Source organism: Thunnus thynnus, chromosome 14, assembly GCF_963924715.1.
Source record: "Thunnus thynnus chromosome 14, fThuThy2.1, whole genome shotgun sequence".
NCBI classification, from domain to species: Eukaryota; Metazoa; Chordata; class Actinopteri; order Scombriformes; family Scombridae; genus Thunnus; species Thunnus thynnus.
Genome location: NC_089530.1, coordinates 3,710,254 through 3,731,681, shown reverse-complemented (window position 1 = coordinate 3,731,681; position 21,428 = coordinate 3,710,254). Strand labels below are relative to the sequence as shown.

The 21,428-nt window shown below is 38.5% G+C and overlaps 1 long non-coding RNA gene across 1 annotated transcript; it reads left to right on the top strand.

The window, feature by feature from the left end:
- Positions 1-12,829: 12,829 nt before the first annotated feature.
- Positions 12,830-20,020, top strand: LOC137196623 (uncharacterized). Its single transcript, XR_010931272.1, has 4 exons — positions 12,830-17,692; positions 17,818-17,906; positions 18,169-19,303; positions 19,417-20,020. It is a non-coding gene; the product is annotated as an uncharacterized lncRNA (long non-coding RNA).
- Positions 20,021-21,428: the final 1,408 nt, after the last annotated feature.

Below are 21,428 nucleotides of genomic sequence, written 5' to 3'. Positions count from 1 at the left end.
GAAGGCCTCCTGACTGACATCATTTGCTTCCTTTATTTGATATTTGTGTGTTTTGCTGTTGTGCTCTTTGACATGCAGAAATACTGTTGGCATTCAGATGCTTTGCATTGTGGAGACAAAATGAGAAGATGAGAAAACACTGAGAGCAATACAATTACTAGAAAAAAAGTCATAATATTCTAAGAATACAGTCCTTATTTTTTGAGAAAAAAGTCATAATACTACAAGATTTTAATCTGAGCTACAGGTGCTTGATGTGGTTGTCAATAATAATTTTTCCAGGCATGGAATGCAGTGCATCCAGACAGCCGCATCAATGGATTTAAAACTGTTGCATATCAGATTCATTGGATGGCACTGATGATGATGCCCTGTGGGAGGAGCCTGTACAACAAGCAGCTAGGATTCACAGAGGTGTAAGCAAGCACAGCCTTGATGCAGACATCTGTGAGGAATAGTAGAAAATACAATTCAGGTAGCTGATGAGCCAAGTCTGGCTGTTTTGCAAAGTTGCTGGTTGCCAAAGTTAAGGTAAAAAAGTTTTATGGCAGTCTAATGTGTTCCTTTTTCATTTCAGTCTAATATGTCCATGTGTTTGAAGACTGCAGGCTGTAGTTGCACATTTGTTGTTAAATGCACCTGGTTAGTGATAATGGTATTCTCTCAGATGAACTTCACTGATAATGAATGAATGTATTGTAAACAACACTATTCTATGATTGTTATGCAGGGGAAAGTTTCTTTCTGTATTTAGAGTGAGCATTTACCTTGATCACATGTTTTGAAAATAAGAAACACTGATGTCCCTCTGTTTTTTATTTAAGTAAGAATTTGAAACTTTTACCATATTTGAATAAATGTATTCTCATCCATCATTTGGAGGTGAAGCATACATTTTAGAGGACTGGACTAATTTCTTCCAATGCAGTGTGCATAAAAGCAGGGTGTGATTTGCTGGGGGGATGGTGGGGATTTCCCCCCCTCTGGTCTTTATATCCCTGCCTCTGCTGAGTTATTTTTATCTCTGATGGAACAAAAATCTCTCCCACTCATAGTGATTTATGCTGCTTCACCCATAGACCATATAAAATATAAAAATAGGCTATTTAACAAAAATCTTAGTAAAGTACTGCAACCTGTGAACAGTCATTAGAGCAAACAATAAAATCAGAAATGGACTTTCACTGTCTGTTGCTGACAATAGAGCAGCCACTGCATCTAGGCTATGCTGTCATATTACTGCATCATTGATGCAGGTTGATCATGAAACCATATAACATTAGTTAATGTACAAGATTTAACGTTTGCACAAGCCAGTGGATTGATTTTTCATCTGACAACTTTAGTAGCTCTTACATTGGCGTTACTGTTAATTGCAAACTTTAGGTTTGCTATCCTAACAGGATTTAAAAAAAGGATACAGCGACTGAATTGAAGCTTACATCTACGATACTGAAGGTAAGACCCACCTGTACCTGCCCAGCCTGCCCTGCAGACATTGTAATGTTAGTATAGAAAACATGATGATGGAGCAGCTTGTTGTGTGCAGAACTCCATTCAAAAATGTTGAGATTTAATATTGCTGTCCTTTTCCTGAGAGTTTGACTAACAAACCGACTCTTCATATCGGTGTGAATGTGACAGTTTAACAACCAAAACAGCAGGATTAAAATCAGAGTTTTATGAAGTTTTTATGAACTGTTGAATGTTGAGTAAATCGGACCAGCTAATGTTAGCAGCTTTATTTTCAGCCTGTCTACAATGATGGATCTAATGCAGCTGGTTTTGTTCCATTTCTTGGAAAGGATCCCTGATTAACTTTCACACAGCTCCATAGATACAGCTTTGCGTTTTTATGTATTTTCCGCAGTAAGATTGGCGGTGGTCCCAAAAAGAAGTAAAACTTCAACTGTGGGTGTGCGTAATGTGTATCAGTTCAATTTTACATAATGAAGTTCAAGCAACCATGTCGCCATTCTCGCACAGGCTTTACCTGACAGCTTCCCACCCTGAGGTGTCAGCTGTCAGAATCAACACTCTTGTATTGCCTCATGTGAGCATGGATGCCTGGCCAATCCTAGCGCTTGAATGCTACACAGGGCTTGTCTTGAGATATTTGGTGAATTTGACAAAATGTTCATTGAAAAATCCTACCTACCTTTAATTCTGGCATGTTTAATTAGTAATTACCCTTTAGTTTTGTTGTATATGATCACATCTCCACATGAGGAAAGGACAAGAACTTGACATCACATCCCTGACAGTGAAAATATCACACTATTTGATGGATTAAATTTTTTAAAAAATGGATTAAAATATTCCTGTAAATGCAGTAGTCAAGTTCAAGTTTCGTAATTGTTGTTTATTGAAGTTCATAATATTTTATTAATGTTACTATAACAGGTGCAAGCAGTAGCCTAACAGGCTCCATAGTCTATGTAGGCCCACTGTGGTTCTGATTTATTTTCATGAAAAAAAAGTTTCAAAAACATCCCCTCCTCTGATTTTTTCAGAAATTGCACCCTGCAGAAAAGTAGCAGGTAGATGTAACAAATTAGCTAGCATAGCAAGCTCTTAAGCACTTAAATTAAATACATACATTACATACATACATACATTAAAGCTAATGTACTTTACAGACTAGGCTATATACTGCATATACAGTATGTGCATGTACAGACAGTAGGCTAATGTTAACTATATTAGGCGAGGTATGAAATGTAGCATTGAAGTTAACATGCTCACAATGACATTGCTAGCATGTTGATATTTAGTTAATGTTTGCCATGTTAGATGAAAAGTCAGGGGATCACCACAGTTACTACAAGTCTTCCTCTGAGGACCGTGAATGTCTGGCAAAGTCCTGCCACGGTTTTCACATGCAGTAAATCCAGAGAGCCTTAAGATGATCTTGAAGATTAAAAAATACTGGTGACAGAGAAGAAAATGTTCTTCAGGAACTCTTATGCAGAGCAACAAGAGGCTTTAATATTAAAAGCCTTAAAGTTGTCATGCATAGTGGTTAAAACACAGACTGGTTTTGACTTCACAGGCTCTTCATTGGGATCAAAATAGTTGTTGAGTTAATTCAATACAAAATGTTTTATATATATCTTTTAAATTTCATGGCAATAAATCCAGTAATTGTCAAGATATGTTACTCACCATAAATGTCACCCTCATGGTGATGCTAGAGTAAAAGTCTGAAAGTCTGAAATATATGTGAAAAATACACATACACACATATGTTAATATGTCACACACATGTCAAAGATGGCACACAGAGATATTTACATACAGTTAATGTTTGATATACTCTGTTATATTTGCTACGCCTAATTAAGTCAATATTGGGATACTGACCATTTTCAATTTCTAGGTTGAGTTACAACATATGTGATGATGAATATCCTGCTTTGCATTTCACTAGCGCTTTAACTGCAATGATTATCTTATTGGGAAATGAGATATTGTGGAGGAGTCATTGTGATTGAAACATATTCTGCACTGAAAGTGAAAATAGCTCCAGGCAACAGAGCTAAAGGGAAGAAGCCTCTGCTAGCTCTTGATGCTGCTGATCCACCTACAGTGCATACATAATGAGATTAAAGATAATCATTCAAATCGAACAGATATGAAAGAGCAGTACAACACTGCACTTTTATAAAATGCACATAAATGAATGTGCTAAATTGCAGTTAAAGCCAAAACACATTTTTTCAATACTTTAAAATGGGTTTTTTTGAAAGACAAAACAAAGAATTTCACATAAATAACAGGGAAACCAATAAGTCCAGATAGTGATGCATTGGAATATTCAGTGTCCACAGTATGCTAGTCTCAGCTTGTAACTTACACTTGCATCAATATTGCTGTTTTTTAGGAGAATAAACAAGAAATCACTTAATTTAGTGCAAAATTATCATGTAATGTAGATAAATACAAATTCTACCCTGTAATACCCACCAAGTATCACAAGATGGCAGCAAGACTCTTAAGAAAAATCTGTGTGTCTGTGTCTGCAAAACCCTCACTCCTCTCTCAATCGATGACATAATCCCTGCCGATTAAAAGGAGGGAATTCTGTTTGAAATCTAAGAAGATGGAGAAGATAGGGGAAAGAATCTGCCTACTTTAGCCTGTGATGCAGTGAGTGGTGACAGAAAATTCTTCGCTTTGTCAATAAAAATGATTATGATGATTATGGATTTATTGGTATAAATGTCATTCAGCATTTCACTCTTTGGCTCATATTTCATCTTAACATGTTCCGTTCATTTTTGCAAAAAGTGGATAATTCAAAAAAGGCTCAGTACAAACACTTTTTCCCCTCCTCTCTTCCTCTACTTCTCGCTCTAGGGTGTGTGAGGAATGCCCTTGCTTTGCACCAACTATTAATTATTCAGCCTGCTGAATTAATATGCACATTGTGAAAAATAGAGACACCTACAAATACACACAATCACTCTGTGCAGCCCCCACCGCCCACATGGGTGTGTGTTAGCAGGAATGGTAGTGGTGGAGATAGTGTGGATGGCAGGAAGCCAGTAGTGTGTGTGTGTGTGTGTGTGTGTGTGTGTGTGTTTGTGTGGTCTAGGTCGCTGTAAACTTGTTCTCTCCACTATCTCTCTGCTCTAATGGAGTGGTAATTGTTAGCACCGCATTGAAGCAATTTCTTAAGCTCATCTTGGCAGAGGGGGGCAAATCAATGCTGCTTGTCATTGCTCTCAGTGCGCTGTATATCGCTACACCTGTGTGTGTGAGTGTGCGCGCTTGTGTCTGTGTGTGCCGTGTACGTTTGACACATCAGAAGTTGAGGCTGGTCACCATGGAAACCCCCTACCCAGGAAGAATTTCCCATTTGGCAAACGGCTGCCTGGGTGGGGTGATCCTCACTGAGAATGCTGATAGAAGAATAACAGAGTATCCAGTGAGAAGCATCAGTCAGTCGCCCAACAGGGTGGAAATCCTGTGTTAAAGCATGAAATAGCTTTTCTACTGCACTCTAGTGATGTAAGAGATGTTCTCTGTACAGGTCAGATGTATATTGCTGCCATGGACATGTTCTTTAAAGATTAGCCAGGTAGCTTCAATCACTTCTGCATCATTCAGAAGATGCAGTTTGATTGGTTCCATATTTACTGCAAATCTGATGAGAGCTACACTGATTGTCAGTGAAAAAACACTGCATTACTTTTTTAAAGCAGCATGTTGATCAAATTCAACACCAGCTGGCACAAATCAACACATAAACACCAGGGCCAATAATGTAGTTATGTAGTGTTGCTACAACTTATTACGTTTTAGATATTAGCATAAACCAAGTGAATAAATTAAGCAACGATGACCTCCACTAATCTCACAAACCTTTTCTGCGTCAGAATAATTAATTACAGTAGAACAACCTCAAAATCTTCCACTTCTGTAAATAACCAGACATGCTGAGATGAAAATTAGAACCGACATACTCTCACTTTACTCTTTACCTGCTTTTATTCTGAATTCTCAATTTACCTTTATGTGGACAGGTTCTACTGAAGGTTACATCTGGCAATGTTCTATGTTTTTCTTATTGTCAACAAATTCCATGAAAAGACCAAAACCCAACAATCAATTAATCCTACTAACAAGTTTTGTGTGAATATCCAAATCCTGATAAATGATTACTTTGAGCCATAGAGCTCCATTGTCTCCCAAAACTTTTAAAACACGTTAATGAGTCACACTATTGCACTGGGAGACATGTTCCTTCATTACCATGAACACACACACTGTGGTTCATTTTGACTCAATCCCACACACACCATCCTGCTGCCAGAAATACTCACTAGAACACCAAATGTTCTATTTCCTCCTGACTAACATTTGCTAAAAACTACACCGGCCAGCTGTTTTAGGTAGAATGAACACGAATATATAAAAGTTATATATTTGTGTTGATTCTTTAAAATGCACAGCTTCAGTAGGAACCAGTGAGTTTTGGGCTGAGTGCCACAGAGTAGGAATGTGTACTGAAAGATGTACTAATGCAGTGTTGGTTTTGTTTTCTACATAGGATTTGTTAATAAGAGAAATACAGAACAACACCAGCCCGCTTCTATAAGGAAACAAAGTATTTAAGTTACAATCCTTGAGGTTTTCATCAAACCAAATCCCATTTTTGATACCATTTATGGCAGGCATTTATTCTGCCCTCATTGAAAATGAGGCACTATACATGTAATGATTGTGTATATGTTGCATGCATCCTTTGTAATGGTGTGGCAAACAGTCTGAATATTGTTTTATTTTCTATGTAAGTTCATTGTAAGGCACAGTTCTGACTGGCACCCCAGCATTAAGTACTTAAAAAGAAAGTGAGTCAAGCTGTAACATGACCACATGATTGTTTTATTTTTGTCTGTTTTACTTACTCACCTTGTTATTTGAATTTCAATACTTAATTCTATTTGACTGACTTGACACCCGCAGGAAATGAGTGTTGCAGCTGCAGGCAGCTGGGACTGAAGCAGCAGGCCCAGAACTGTGGCTCAGCAGTCAGCTGACACTGACTGGGCTTGTTTTTAGGTACTTCACATCAATAACACTGCATGACCTTGATTCTTTAAACCGATGGTGGCTTACCTTTGGATGACCCCAGCCTGAGCTCATAAGTTATCCACTTTTTATATACATCTTAATGCATGGATGCACAGCACTTGTCAGTGACATTGTACATGATATATACTATAATTATCTGAGATCAGACACAAGGGCTAAGTGATTATATTTTCTTTAATCACTGACAAATCAGATGCAACATCACCAGGCGTGCCTCCAACACTTTAAGGAGCACATCTATGCTTATAGAGAGGACGCCTCCTCCTTTCTAATTAAGACAGCTCTCTCACTTCCCCTGTGACTACTACATCACACTGTCAGAGGCCACTCAGTGCCTAATTCTGCACCCTGAGTAATGAATGAAAAGGTGACGGGCGTTAAAATGTCGAGGCATTCATTTGCCATCTTGCGGCAGCCACTGAAGCCCATTAAAAACTCATTTCTGAAATGTGACATTTCTGGGGACGCACTGAAACGGTGAGGTATGTTTCACCGTTATTAACACGGTCAACACGGGCCAATTATCTTCTCTGTCTTCATTTAGGTAGGAGCGCAGAGGAAACCTGAAAGGCAGAGAGAGGCAGGAAGAGATTAGTGGTTAGCTGGAACAAAACAAAGCTGCAGAGAGCAGATTATTATAGCTCTTGTGTTATCTGTCTGAGTGCTGCTACTCAATCATTTTGATTGCATTTTTTATTGCATTAAGAAAAAGCCATGATTGAATTTTAACTCAAATGAACATAATGCCGCCATCCTGATTAACTCATATTCAATTCAATACATGGATTGTTTCAAACACAATCAGATTACACATAATGCAGCCAGAACCAGTCATTATCTCTCCTCTCTTTTCTAAAACGCAGACTACAGTAGCAGCGGTTACATGCACACTTTTTTTCATTCTGATTGAAATCATCCCGACTGGAGATTTCAGGTCAACTGTTTACATGGAATGTGATCTAATACTTAGATCACATATAGTACTGGTGTTTACATGCACCAACGCATTTAATCGGAACAGCTGTGTGACATGTGCAAAGGTGATGAATACATCAGGGCAATGAGTCAAAATGATCCTACTGGCCACCGTCAGCCCATCAACAGGGGTGAGGAGGGGCTGAGAAAACTGGGGAGAGACTCAGCAGCCATATATTTCTCCACTCTCTGTTTAGGAGCAGCTGAGATTATCACTACAATGACAACAGCTGGTCCACCTTAAGTCAGTCCAACTTTGGAGCTAACCCCCTTACTTTCATCAGCAGATGGCAAGTAGGACACAGGAATTTGGCTTGGATCTTCATGAGTTGTAGAAATTATTCACTGACAAAAAGCCTAAACTGTCCACACTGCACTGCTATGTTCACAGATAAACTGCTAACTTCATATTCTCTGTCACACACATTCATCAGGCCAGTCTCTGCCAATTGATGTGGTTACATGAGGCATTTTTATTCTGATTGGACTATTATTCAGATTATTAGTGGAATAAAAGGGTCTATGTAAACTTAGCCAGTGACTCTCACTAGTCAACAGATTGGAAGTCTGGTACTGATATTGATAGGAAATTGCGTCCAAAATTAACCATCTAAAGCAGGTGTGAAATGTGCAGCACTGCATTATCAGACACACACAGAGGGAGTGAGAGAGAGAGATGCAGTTTAAAAGACACATTACAAAGTGGCTTTAGTGGAGCTCTCTGCTCAGCAACACAACACAAGACAAAGAAGCAGGAAAGCAACAGTTTATTTTTCACAGCTTTTCTGTCCCTCAGGTCCCTCCTGCATATCTTTTGTGACTTTTAATGGTTCAACGGCTCCAGTCCAGCGGAATATGATTGAGGCAGCCAGTAATTAGTTAGGTAGTTAAGTTAGTAATTTAGTAGTTATAGTTATGCATATAGACCATTATCTTATCTATTTACAAAAACTTTACCAAAATCTCCACCAAATCTCCAAACTCATTCAATCATTGATCTTTTTGTTAAGCTGACAACATTTTATATTTAAATCATATTTCCTCTTGCAGGATGAATACACACTCTACAGTTTCAAAAGTGTCTTCTGCCTGCTGTATTCAAGTTTAACCAATACTCCAAGTTCATCAGCAAAAAAACACTTCCAGTTGCACTCCATCCCTCTCTAGACATGCTCAACGGCCATCCAGATGACCAGCTTCAGCTCTTGCTTAGCAGCACTTCGGATGAACTGCAGCTGTGCTCATTTACATCAGTAGTCTGAGTAAATACCCAACAAAATTTGCGCCTCTGACGGTAATTTGGGACAGGGTCATTAAAAATCCCCCTTGACATTATAACATTTTTGCAAAGCATGTCAGGCTCCTTTGTAGCCTTAAATACCTCATAATTCATCATGACCATGTTGTATTAAGCAGGTATTTGCATTGTCGTGGTCCTCAGTCTCTGGTAAAGACATCACATGAACTATACTGAAGAAAAAAACACTGCATGGAGTAAATCTTACCACTTGTCACTGATTGTTTCAACATGTATTTTTCTGAAAAAGGCTTCTTGGTCCAATTTGTAAGTGGGTCTCATGTCGTTGAGCTTTAACTTTCTTCAGTTGTGGGTACAAAGACATAGATTTATGTTGTGTTTTTTTTTTGTTTTTGTTTTTTTTTTACCAAGAATTTTCTTCTGCAGTTATTTGAATTATTAGTTTAGTATGTTTAGTGTATTATGTGAGAGTATACTGTAGTTTAGCTAAGACCAACAATGGAGTAAACCCACCAAGACCCAAATATGCAGTCATACCTACAGTCATCAACATTCCACACATCAATTAAGAAGATTTTGAGTATCATTGAAAAGAAATTTGTGGCCTCTTTTTAATTGTAGTTGCTCTATTGTAGCCAATAGTATTAAATGATTGTATACAATCGTCCTGGTTGCCACAGTGAGAAGTACTAAACTATTCTTATGGTTTTGGTTTTGCTTAGTGCTACAATTTGGGTTCATTTCTGCTGAATAAGCCTTTTCAACTAAGGCCCCAAACATTCTCTGTGAACACACATGCTTTGACCTACACAAGATCGACATCACACATCATTGCCTGAAAATTCTTCACCCAACACAAGTATGAGCTGCGGTCTGATCACAAAACCATGAAACAAGAGAAAGCTGACACCGTTCATTTGGGTTCACTTCTGCTCAAAACAATCAAGCTGAGCAGTTCCATGAACCTCTCGCTGAACTTTGTCTCCTCTTTATTCAGACAGAAATTCTCCGTCCTTCTTCAAAATTCAACAAACCATCTGTGCAAGGAGGAGAGTTCATAACCTCCATGACATGATGCTGCTGCCTCTCTAATGGTCCTGATGTATGATGGGAATGCCTGATGTCATTAAGACTGGCTACTACAGCCTTGGAGGAAAGTCTTAAGCCTTTAAATGAAGATTTATCTTACAAAAGAAAATTAAATTTGAAAATACAACATCAAAATACATTTTCATCATGGGTTTTATGTAACTGTGGTCTGTCTGTTGGGCATATGTTGGCAAAACAGACGTGCCAGTATCCAATACAGGCAAACACTGACTTCATCACATCTGTTGGCACTGGTAGGCCACTTTTCCTGCATTATTTTATATTTATTGTCATACGTTTTGTGGTATTTATAAATTAACAGTCGTTGAGATTACTAGCAACACCATAAAGGTTGACATAATTTAATTAATTAATTACTGTATTTTTGTGCTTTGTGTGTTGATTGCTTGATCAGATTTGAACAGTTCTGAATATGTTTGCAAACCACATTTTCCCTTCATAAAATTAAAGCTTGGATTGAATTGTTGTAGTTAATTTATAATACACTAACTCCATAAGCATTTGCATGGAACATCTTTGTGACAGTTTGGGGTTTACACACAATATGTGAATATGTATTTCCCATTTTCTTTCTGTCAGTGGTGGTGATGGTATCACTCTGGTCAACACTGCAGTGTAACAGGGATTACAACTCAGACACACACACAAGCAACCAATAAATGAAAATGATCATGCTAAAGCACACTACATGTGATGTGTATGTGAGGCATATGGTGTCACAACATTTGACCAAATGTTCTGGTTGCTTTGGGCCTCAATCCAGCGGCAGGCCATGCATGCTGATTTCTGTGACCACACTCACACACACACACACACACACACACACACACACACAACACACACTTTAGTGTTCTAGTGGGTTGGCTCTGGTGCTCATCCACATAGCATAACACACATACACTGGTGTGATTGGCACAGATGGACCAGTAAACATATGGCCAGGTCAGTGACAGTCCCAGACAGAATGTAAATTTGACTAAACGAGAATTATCAGAGGCTTGTGTAGAGGCAGTTGACCTCTGAAATCTGGTGTTTCTGCAGTCATTTTTATCTCTGCCAGGCATAAGCCTGTAGGGGATCATGCATTTGGTCATGTATGTGCGTGTGTGTATCTGTCCACAGCCAATCTCACATACTACTGGACCCATCAGCCTAATATTTTTTGTGCACATTTATGACTGTATGCTTAAGGTTCTCTCATGGTTGTGGTGATTCACAATTTTTGAAAAACCTATTTTATAATGCCATTGACTGCTCTGTTTTATATCGCCATTGACTGCAGTTTGGAATCTTGTTTCCACTAGGGGCAACCAATCATTAATTTGCCACATTAGATCAATCGGTGCCAAATTTCGGTACCTTGAGAGTGGGTTAGGTTGTGAATTAAAATAAATATTGATAAGATTCCTTATGAGCCTATCATTAACTTAGACTTTCGTCTTTTCAGCAGTCCTCGCTATTTTATGACATAGCAAAAGGCATTTCCGGCATTTAGCTAGGCTAAAATCAAGGCTTACCTAGTCTGTTGCAGGCCACATTTTGGCCTTTGTTGTTGTGGCTCTGACATCCATAGAAAAGTTTGGTCTCATCTTGAACCACAGCATCTGCTGATTAATTCCATACAGCATATGTTATGATCCACTAAAGTTAGGCATGATATGAGATGAATAAATCCGTTTTTGTTATCTTTGCCGTACCCACCTGGTGGAGATCTAGACCCGTTTTAGTGTTCTTCTCTAGTTTATACTATAGCAGTGTTGTGGATAATTTGAGCTTCAGTTTTGTCCTAGTTTTTACCCAAGTGCATTTTGTAGCACTGGATTTTCTGAATATTTTGTTTAAAAAAAAGTTCTTAATGGAAACATTGATTCAGTTTAAGAAAAAAAGCAACTAACATGCAGGGGTCATACAAGCGCCCACCCCCCACCAAAAAAAACAACATATGTTGCAGTTTTTACATTTCTGTTTGTGTATAGATTAAACAAACAATGATCCTCAAGGCGGAGCAGAGACACATTTTCAGTTACAGTAACTTAGGTGGGCTTTTATTTTGAAAAACAGATTAGTGCAGTTTAGAAACGGATAAGTAATGTCATTGTTAAAGGTTACTAAGTGATTTGTCACTATCTATACTATTATCCACAACGCTATGGCCTGCTCTCTGCCTGGTTCCACTTTGTAACTAGGCTATAACGTGGCAATGGCAGTGAATTAGGTTAAAAATATCTGACTAAAATCTGGGTCATAACAGTCATTTTAGGGATAGATCCAAAATTATGTTCCACCACCAGTGTGCACCTTCAGAAGTCCAAACCTCTTACTGTCCTCACAAAGACACACCCGTTTGTCCTGTTTGCCTCAAAGTTATGGGCTTGTTTCAGAGTGATAAAAATAAATAACACAAAAGAACTGTGAGTACAGAGAAGAAGAGAGGAACTCTGAACTTTCTCAGGATTTTTTTCTTTTTTGTCTCTCCTTTTCTGTCTCTACTTCATTTTATGTGTGTGGGTGGGTGTGTTTATGTGTTTTTGTCTTTCTATGCTTATGAGGACCAATCATTGATGGAACACCTTTGTTGTGAGGACATTTTTACTTGTGAGGACATTTCAGCCAGTCCACACAAGGAACATGCTAGAATAGACTCTTTTACTCCTAATGAATGATCTGTTTGAGTTTCAGAAGATGTCCACATTGAGATAGTAAAGACAAAAAAATGTGTTTTTGCCAATGCTCTGGGGCTCCTCCTACTGGACACACTCTGATAGTGCAGGTGAAATTTGATTTAGACAGTGAAGAAGCAATCCCATTTTCTGATTGGCTAAGGCGGGAGCATTTTTGTGATTGATTTATTTTATTCATGTGAGAACATGACTGTGGCCTGGAAAAAGATCACAACCTCAGACCATGGATGTATTATAAGAGCTGGATAGGGCTTTAAACAAAAAGAAAAATAGAAAATAGAGCTTTATCTCAGATATAACAATTTAGACTACAAATTATACTATAATATGATAATAGAATGACATAAATAGTAAAGAAAAGAACAGCTAAATGACTATCAGGGGATGGGAATGTCAAAGTCTGGGGCTGTTTTTCTTCTTGACTCTCTTTTTGCCATTTCCCTCCAAAAGCGACTTTCAGATATTTTCCTCAGTACATATCATCATTTAGTTTTCTTTATTATTTAAAATCAAAGAAGTTGAATGCAGCTCAACTAATTAGTAAAAGGGCCCTATTAAAATTTTCTACATAGTATTAAAGTGCAAAGTAAACTCTCCCTAAAACTCTATTTTTGGTAGTAATTTTAAGTGAGAGAGATTAATTCCATTTTGAGTTGAAACATTTTGTAAAATTTCTCGTGAAGACCTACAGTTGGGCACTCTCCCTGTGGACGCAAATACATCGTCAGACCATGATGGATCAGCGTATGTTAAGGAGAAACTGAGAGAGCACCATGATGTGTGTGCTAGGAGATATGAAGAGGAGATGGTCATGAAAAACCAAATAGAGCAGAAAAAAAACACATTACTAACTCAGGTAAGACATTTCATTTTAGTTAAACTAGGTTAGTTTTTGGTTTGAAAAAAAAAGTCTGGGCTAGTCCTTGTGTTCATTCTCCAGTAAGTCAGTCTCCAGTAAGTGTTTAGCTAACGTTAACGTTAGCTTAATTAGTCAGATCAGTCAGTGACCTGGTCCGCTGTTATGACAGAAGCACGGATTCCTCTGGAAATATCTGTCAGCTTCAGCACTTTCCTGCCTGGAAACCACCTAAAATGAGAGACAGGAGGATGTCATCTGAACTAACTGACCCATGGGACTGAAAAAAGTAACTCAGTCTCCTTGCTGGTTGTTCCGACACATTCAGAATCAATACCACTTTTGCCGTTAGCATTGTCTATGATGCTATTTTTTTCTCCTTTTCTGTAGTAATTTTGCCACTCTCAGCACCAAACTAGGACATTGGTGTGTGTAGATTTTTGTTTTAGTTGATGACACAAGCATTCACACATGAATGAAAAGTTGAAATTATTATTAAATTGCTTTGACCTGTTAATTTTTTTCTTCTCTCCAGAAGTGCAGAAGGCCTAGAAGTTTGCATTGGCACCTGCATTAGGATGAAAGAGTGGATCAGAGAGCAGAAATTAATGGCAGGTTTGGATCTAGCTTTCACAAAGCTGCTTGTACCTATTACTCAGTAACAACCTGCCTGCCTGAAATTCATTGGCAATATGGGGCAGCACATGTTTGAAATAGAAAGCCTTTAGCCTTGGCACAATTTCTGCACAGAAATTTGCATCATAAGCAACAATGAGCAAGACTTGCTGGGATTGGGTCCAGATGAGCAACTTCGTCAGCCCTGTGCAGAACATGCCCAGCTGCAACTGCATGTAAGGGCCACGTGGCCCATGTGGTTGGAATTGAGATGCCCCCTCCACCATCTTCACATCTGAGGTCTTGCTGCTGAAGAGGTCTTCCAGAGACTCAAAGGATTTTCCCAAGACTGAACATTTGATCTCTAACAGTTCCACAGTGTTCAACACTCCATCAGGGCTTGTTGACAACCATGGCTCTTCTGCGCTGACCACAGTGCCTCTGTGACTGACAGAGTAGCTGCAGCCTTCGAGCCACTGGGAAGCTACCAGCTCACTCTCCTTCCCATAGCGTGTAGCTGCGTTCCCATGGAACCTTGGGTAAAGATGCTCTTGGAGGATCTCAGGACTGGCTCTAACTTGAACCCTCTTGGCAGAGCTGGCAGTGATGCAAATTTACAAGCATCATGCCACATGTATGAGGCACTCTGCTCCTTGGTGATGTGCTCCAGTGTCTTAGACTTGGTCAGGTCAAGTGCAACGAAGGTACTGTAAAATAACAGACACTTCTGGCAGGTGGTGGGAACATCATGCTCACCACGTGGAAGGGAATCTGGCTGGGATGGCTCTTCTCTGAGCTGAGCGTTACAACATCAGTAAATCAGGCTTCCTGTAGGCAGCTTCAGGTGGCTCAGGCTCTCCCTCAACTTCTCATGGGAATGAAATAAAGGGGGCAAGGTTCCTCTGGGTTCACGTTGTACCAGTGAGCCCCTGGGACACAGCATTCTAGACCTGAGACAGAGGCAACTACAGTTAGAATAAAATTAAGACATTTATTTCAAGCAACAATAGAGTGGTTGGATCAATATACAGCAATTCTAAATCTTTCAGATTAAAAAAGGCAGACATCTGAATATCCTAATAATAGACTTACTTTGGATCAAAGTGATATGATTAGACTTATACTTACTGTGACATCTCCAGCCTTATTCTGTATGGCTGGAAAAATGGACCCCAAACCTGTGCAACTGATGAGGCTACTATCATTTAGAAAGTGACAACTCAAGAGATATTACTGAATATTACAGATTATCCGAAGTCCAAGAGCTGAAATTACACCTTTTATCATGTAAGATTTAGTAAATCTTAATTCATTCTTAATAACTGTGTTGCAGGTGGAAAAAGAGTTGCATGAAGCATGTCAGACTCCATGCACAAAGACTGCATTGCAGTACATCACATTTAATAGTTGCTTGCTGAGTGTTCGGCTTCAGCTTACTGAGCAATTACTAAACATGGTGTATTACAATGCAGTCTTTGTGCATGGAGTCATTTCATACTGGATATATCATGTTTTGATGTAGGGAAGATCTGACATAGCTCACTCCATACTATGCACTTACCTGCCTCCTCTGCCAATATGAGATTTGACTAGATATTTACAGATTCTCCATGATTCTCATTCTCGCAGCTCTGTGATACACAAATAGCATGTTAGCAGTACCCACATTACAAGTTAAATTTTATTCTATTGCTTAATATGAACATGTTTTTTTAATACAAAAGATATAAATTGTACATTATCACAGTTTCAGTGTTGTAAGATGCTATTTAAATTGAAGTAGCTGCAAACAATTCATAAGATACATCACATTGGTCAATAGTCTTCCTGTAATATTCTATTTTCTGGTCAGACAAGACAACGAAAAACGCTTATAATAGCTTTTTAATCTAATTTAACCACATAATTATATATTATGAAAGATTATCAGTTAATTAACTTGAGTTTATACTTTCAAATAGAGCACTATGCCCTTGATTGTCAAGGTGTATGCTTGACAATCATTGTAGATTTAAAAAAAAATCCTACTTTCTGACCTTCCACAAAATTGAAACTGTGTGGCTGCATGACTTCCCCAGGCCAGCGATGCAGGAGCACTCTGCTGTCTCTACTGCTCCCAGGTTTGTCACCAGTACCCAGGCCGAGTGCACTGGACTGCTGGACTGACTGGGCTGAACATCAGCCTTCAGAAATGTCAGATCTTCTTTTATTTGGTGGAGTAAAACCCAACACACTTTGCCACTGTGATAGGCCTCAGTGCTCTTATAATTTTTCATAGTGGCTCCATCTACTCCAAGGGACAGCACAAAATAATTGAATATATCCTTGTACGTTACTTCTGGCCACTTTCTCAAGTCATCCTCCCAGTCACTAGTGGTGATCCTGGGGTGTAATACATTTACAGCGTCCAACTGCCGCAGCGTAGAAAAAGTGTGCTCCCATGCTTTGACCATGTTAGCTATTTTACCGCAACCTAACTGCTTTTCGTTGTAAACAAATTTTGTTCCATATGCTACAAATTAGCTTTGTTGTTTATCACCATTTACACTCTGTTTCCGCCGGCGTTTCAAATGAAAGTTGCAACACAACTGCGTTCGAACTGGGAGAGAAAAAAATGGGCGGGGCTAAACAAAGTGAATAGCTTAAGATATTTTTCTAGCTTTTTTTGTATCCTTTGGATTATGCATAAATGTCTTCACATGTATTCTACTTTAATATCAACATACTTATTTTAAATCTCCTTTTGATTTGCTAAATCTATGTACATTTTCAGTCTACCCTTACAGATATTTTGTCTGCTAGATTCCAATATGAAAATTCACACATTTTTAACACATGCTTTGTAAATTCAAAAGCCAGGTCCTTTTCCCCATGCACAAAAGAAATATTTTCCATTTAGCAGCATTAAATAGACTAAAGTTAATACGGTCCTCTCCTTATTGCTTAAGTTAAATATTAGCAAATTTTCAACTTTTGTTTAATACTGACATAAAGTATCCACAATTTACAATCAATAATCATTTGTTTGAGAAACATTAGAGTTGCTAAACAGCAAATTTGTTTGGCCAACACATTTACTACAGCACAAATCTCAATACTAAGTGCATGTGCTAGCCAAACAATCACGCTTGCAATTGTGTAACTTTGGTACAATATAGAGCAAATCTAATATTTCTTAAATTGGTAATTGATATTCAAAGATACTCTGCTGTTTCAGCAGCCTTTTCTTTGAATATCATCCAAATTTGGTCTGAAAGTTAACTTGTAATTTTGAGCAAGTGGCTGTAGGTTTAAGATTCAATTTTGAATTGTTTATTTCTTTCAGGAGGCCTGTGCCACAGATGATGCTCTATCAGAATCCAGTCATGATCTGTAAAGTGGATATCTCCCATCATCCTTGGATTCCTCAGACGATGAAAACCGTTTTCAGGGGTTTTAATACAAAGTTAACGTTCAAGAAAAAATCTAGGAAACTCATCAAAGGAGATGACACTTCACCTACCAAAAACTTTACTGATGCTGACAAAGAACTCAGCAACACAGACAACAATGGCAGGGACCTTGATTACAGTGCTGACAGTACAGATGAAGATGAGGGTAAGTCACAAGTTAAAGTAAAATGCACACTATGTTCTACTTTCTATTTTAGCATGTGAAAAGTATAATAATTTAATATTAAAATGTTTTGAGTGTTCTATCAAAAAAGTTATTTTGTCTTCAAGAGTGAGAGCTGTACTGGAGTCTCAAGTCAGTGAAAGTGATGCAGAAGTCTTCAGTGAGAAGTCTTTGGAACCAGCTGAAGACATAGATGGTATGAAGTTATCAGGGCTGTTTTCTCAGTAAATCAATTAGCCTACTTTTCTTGTCTATAAATGTCAGAAAATAATGAAGCATGTCCATGCCAGATAATCAATTATCAAAATAGTCACAGCTTCATTTTCTATAAGTGGACTAGTTGATTGATTGATCAATATTAGTCACTAAGTAGTAAGGGTTAGGGTAAGGGGTATCAGTGTATCTGTCAGTGTGATGAATTATGGTTAATGCTGAGGTGACATGCTCTTTTGTTGTAGAAGAAGCAGACATTTTGACTCAAAGGACCTCAACTGCACAACCACCAGACAAGCTCAAAAGGATGGAGAAAACGGGTAACTCCTTCTGTCGGCTTATTGTGTCCTTCTGCTCATGTGTAGTAACAGGTGGTGGTCCTATCCCACCTCTCGGTGTGGGATACCGTGCAGAGGACGGAGCCAAACCGCATCAGAGCTGGAACGCGCGCACACGCGCCCAGTGGGATACCAGCGTAAAGGTGAACCATTAATCACGACTCTGAAATGAACTCAAGAGAAGCGGAAGTTGTGCTCTGTGGATGACCGGTGCAACTCTCCAGGCCAATTAGCCAAATACTGCAAGTACACTTTTTTAGATGTGCAGAGTCAAAAGGTTGTGGACTTCAAGGTAATAAGCTGCAAACAAGTTTCAAGCCCTAATACCATGGAAATCAAAGGTTTTAAGGAAGCTTTTGAAATCATAGAAGAAAATGGAATGAAGGTCTCCACCATCTCCACTGATAGACATCCACAAATTGTGAAAGAAGTGAGGGTCTTTAATCCAGAAAAACATCATGAATTTGATCCCTGGCATATGTGAAAAAACTGGCTGCTGTAGCTAAGAGGAGGGAATGTGAAGGCCTGGGAGACTGGATTCCATCCATTATATATATGTATCATTTGTAGTGGAGTGCACAAACCTGAGAGGGTAACACCGAGGTGTTGAAACAGAAGTGGGTATCAGTAATACACCATGTTACCAACTGACACGACTGGCCAGAGGACAGGCACTATCACTGTTGTGCTCATGAACCACTTGATGAGACGAGACAGTGAAGCAAGCTTTGGTTGAGCCCAGGATCTGAAGCCTACAAAGCTCTTGTGAACTTGTGATGCACAGCAGCAAAAAAACAGACACGTTTCAGCCCTACGCTTTCCTCAGTGTTACGCTGTGCATCATTAAAGAAGTGATAGGCTATACACTTATCTATGAGTGCTAACGACTCCATTTGTTATTTTTGTACCACTCCATGTACATTAACCTGGAGTGGATGTACATCAACACCGTCTGAAGACAGCACGTTTGGGATATGATGTGATGATCCATGCCTCCATGCTTGCTGCTCTGGATCATAACAACAATGTGAACCAGGAAAAGGTGAGTGAACTGTCATCATTCCCCTCCTTTGTAAGTAATGTGTCACTGAATACTGTACATCAAACTGTTCCTGTCACCTTTTATCTATTTTTAACCTATTTTTAATATTTCAGTTTTTGAACAGACTGTTTTTCAAGACGGGGAGAATGTTGGTGAACTCAAGTTCAAAATCTCATGGAGCAAAGCCCACAAAACATTCAGAACAAGAGCAGCGGCTGTTAAGAAGGACTATAGCTACATGATGGCTTTGGTGGCAGATGTTCTCTCCTCTGTGTCAGATTCAAACCGGGGCACGGACATGTGACTGAACCCAACACATGGCTCCACAAGAGAGACCATCCAGATCAAAGATAATTTTTCAAACACAGCAGTTTTCACATTTCAAGTAGTTGCATCATCACAAACACATGATGTGAACACCAACATTGTTCAAATCCACATTAACTTTAATTTTAAATTCTAGTCAGGAGGTCAGTGTTTTCAAGGACACACATCTACATATTTTTCATATCAGGGTACATTTTGTAAAAATATTTTCATTTAAACCATTAACAATTTTGTATGGTACCCTATTTTGTAGAGCTGTGCATAACTCATGCTCCTGATGAAATGCATTTAAATGTGAATTAAACAGTTTAAATATCATTAAAATCTCTCCATTCTTCATCTACTTCTGCATGATCAGTATCTATATCTTCAAACCCTGCATAGATTCCACTTGTTTCAGAGTAGACATTTATTATTGTTAACTGCACATGATGACTGTGAATTCTTCCCCCCAGCCTGACACACATCCACCATGACGCATATCTGTTAGACCTAAAACGACAATTTTTGAAATACTTTTCATCTGAGGACTTCAGTTACTGACTGAGGCAAATACAAAATACTATTGATATAGAAACACTACTTAGTTCACCTGTAGAGATGATAAGGTGTTGTAATCAAATACATGCACAAAATAATGCAAGGATGCTATTTGGTGTAATTACATTTATTTTAATCTTGCTGGTCAGGAAAGATTACAATGTACAAGAATTCAAATAACAAATAACAATTTAATACATGATACAATTTATACAAGATACCTTTAGCTATTATGAAATACATTTTATTCTATGTAAAATATGATGAAACATCTCATTTGAGGCAAACTGCCTCAAAGTTCTCCTGTGATGCATGGGATATTTGTAAATATAATCAAACCTGTAAACACCTTGTTAATATATTTTACTGTATATTCTCATAATCTATAAAGCATATGACAGTGGTGGATGCTAATCTCAGAAATTATTGACACTGGAATACGTTATATTAAAGTTTGATCCATATGCTTACCTTGAACAGCTGTTGACAGAAAGCAGAATATTTGATGTACATTTTGAGTAATGTCTTCTATGTTGTCCTTGCTAATATTGCACTTGGTTTCAAATTGAAAAGGCTGAACAGAAGACACATCTATCTTGCAGCAGGGTCAAGAGAATGGGACCAAGACCGGTGTGACCATTTGATGTCACTACCCAGACTGCATTGCGACGTAAACAACAATGGTGGAAATTGAACGGCAGTGAAGCTTCAATTACCGTTTAAGCTCAGCAAGAATGGTGGTAGAAAATGCTTTTGGACGTCTCAAAGGTTGTTGGAGGTGGCTGGCCAAGCAAAATGACATTTCTACTGCTTTTGTATCAGATGTTGTTGTTGCCTTTTGTGTTCTACACAATATATGTGAAATTAACAAAGAACACTTCTTGCTGCAGTGGAACACTGAAGAAACCAATCTCACCAAGCCTGACCAAGTTGCTTATCAGGGTGTGCAAGCACACGGTCACCAAGCTATCTGTGAAGCAATTATGTCCACTCTGTAAGCTATTCAGTCATTTGTGGTTGACTTTGTGTCCACCCTGCCATTGTGGGTGTTAGGTCTGCACACTTGTGCCCCCAATAAATAGTTTTATTCTTTTTAAGGCGACATTTTGATCTGTAAGTTCTTCCTCAGGCAAATGTGATCATAATATCAGTGGCTTGTGCTTAAATTTATTGTTCTAAGTTCACTATTAGGTCCTTTTGCAGGTTCACTAAATCTGGAAACTGTTTTTAAGGTTATAAACTTTTTTTATCCGGAAAT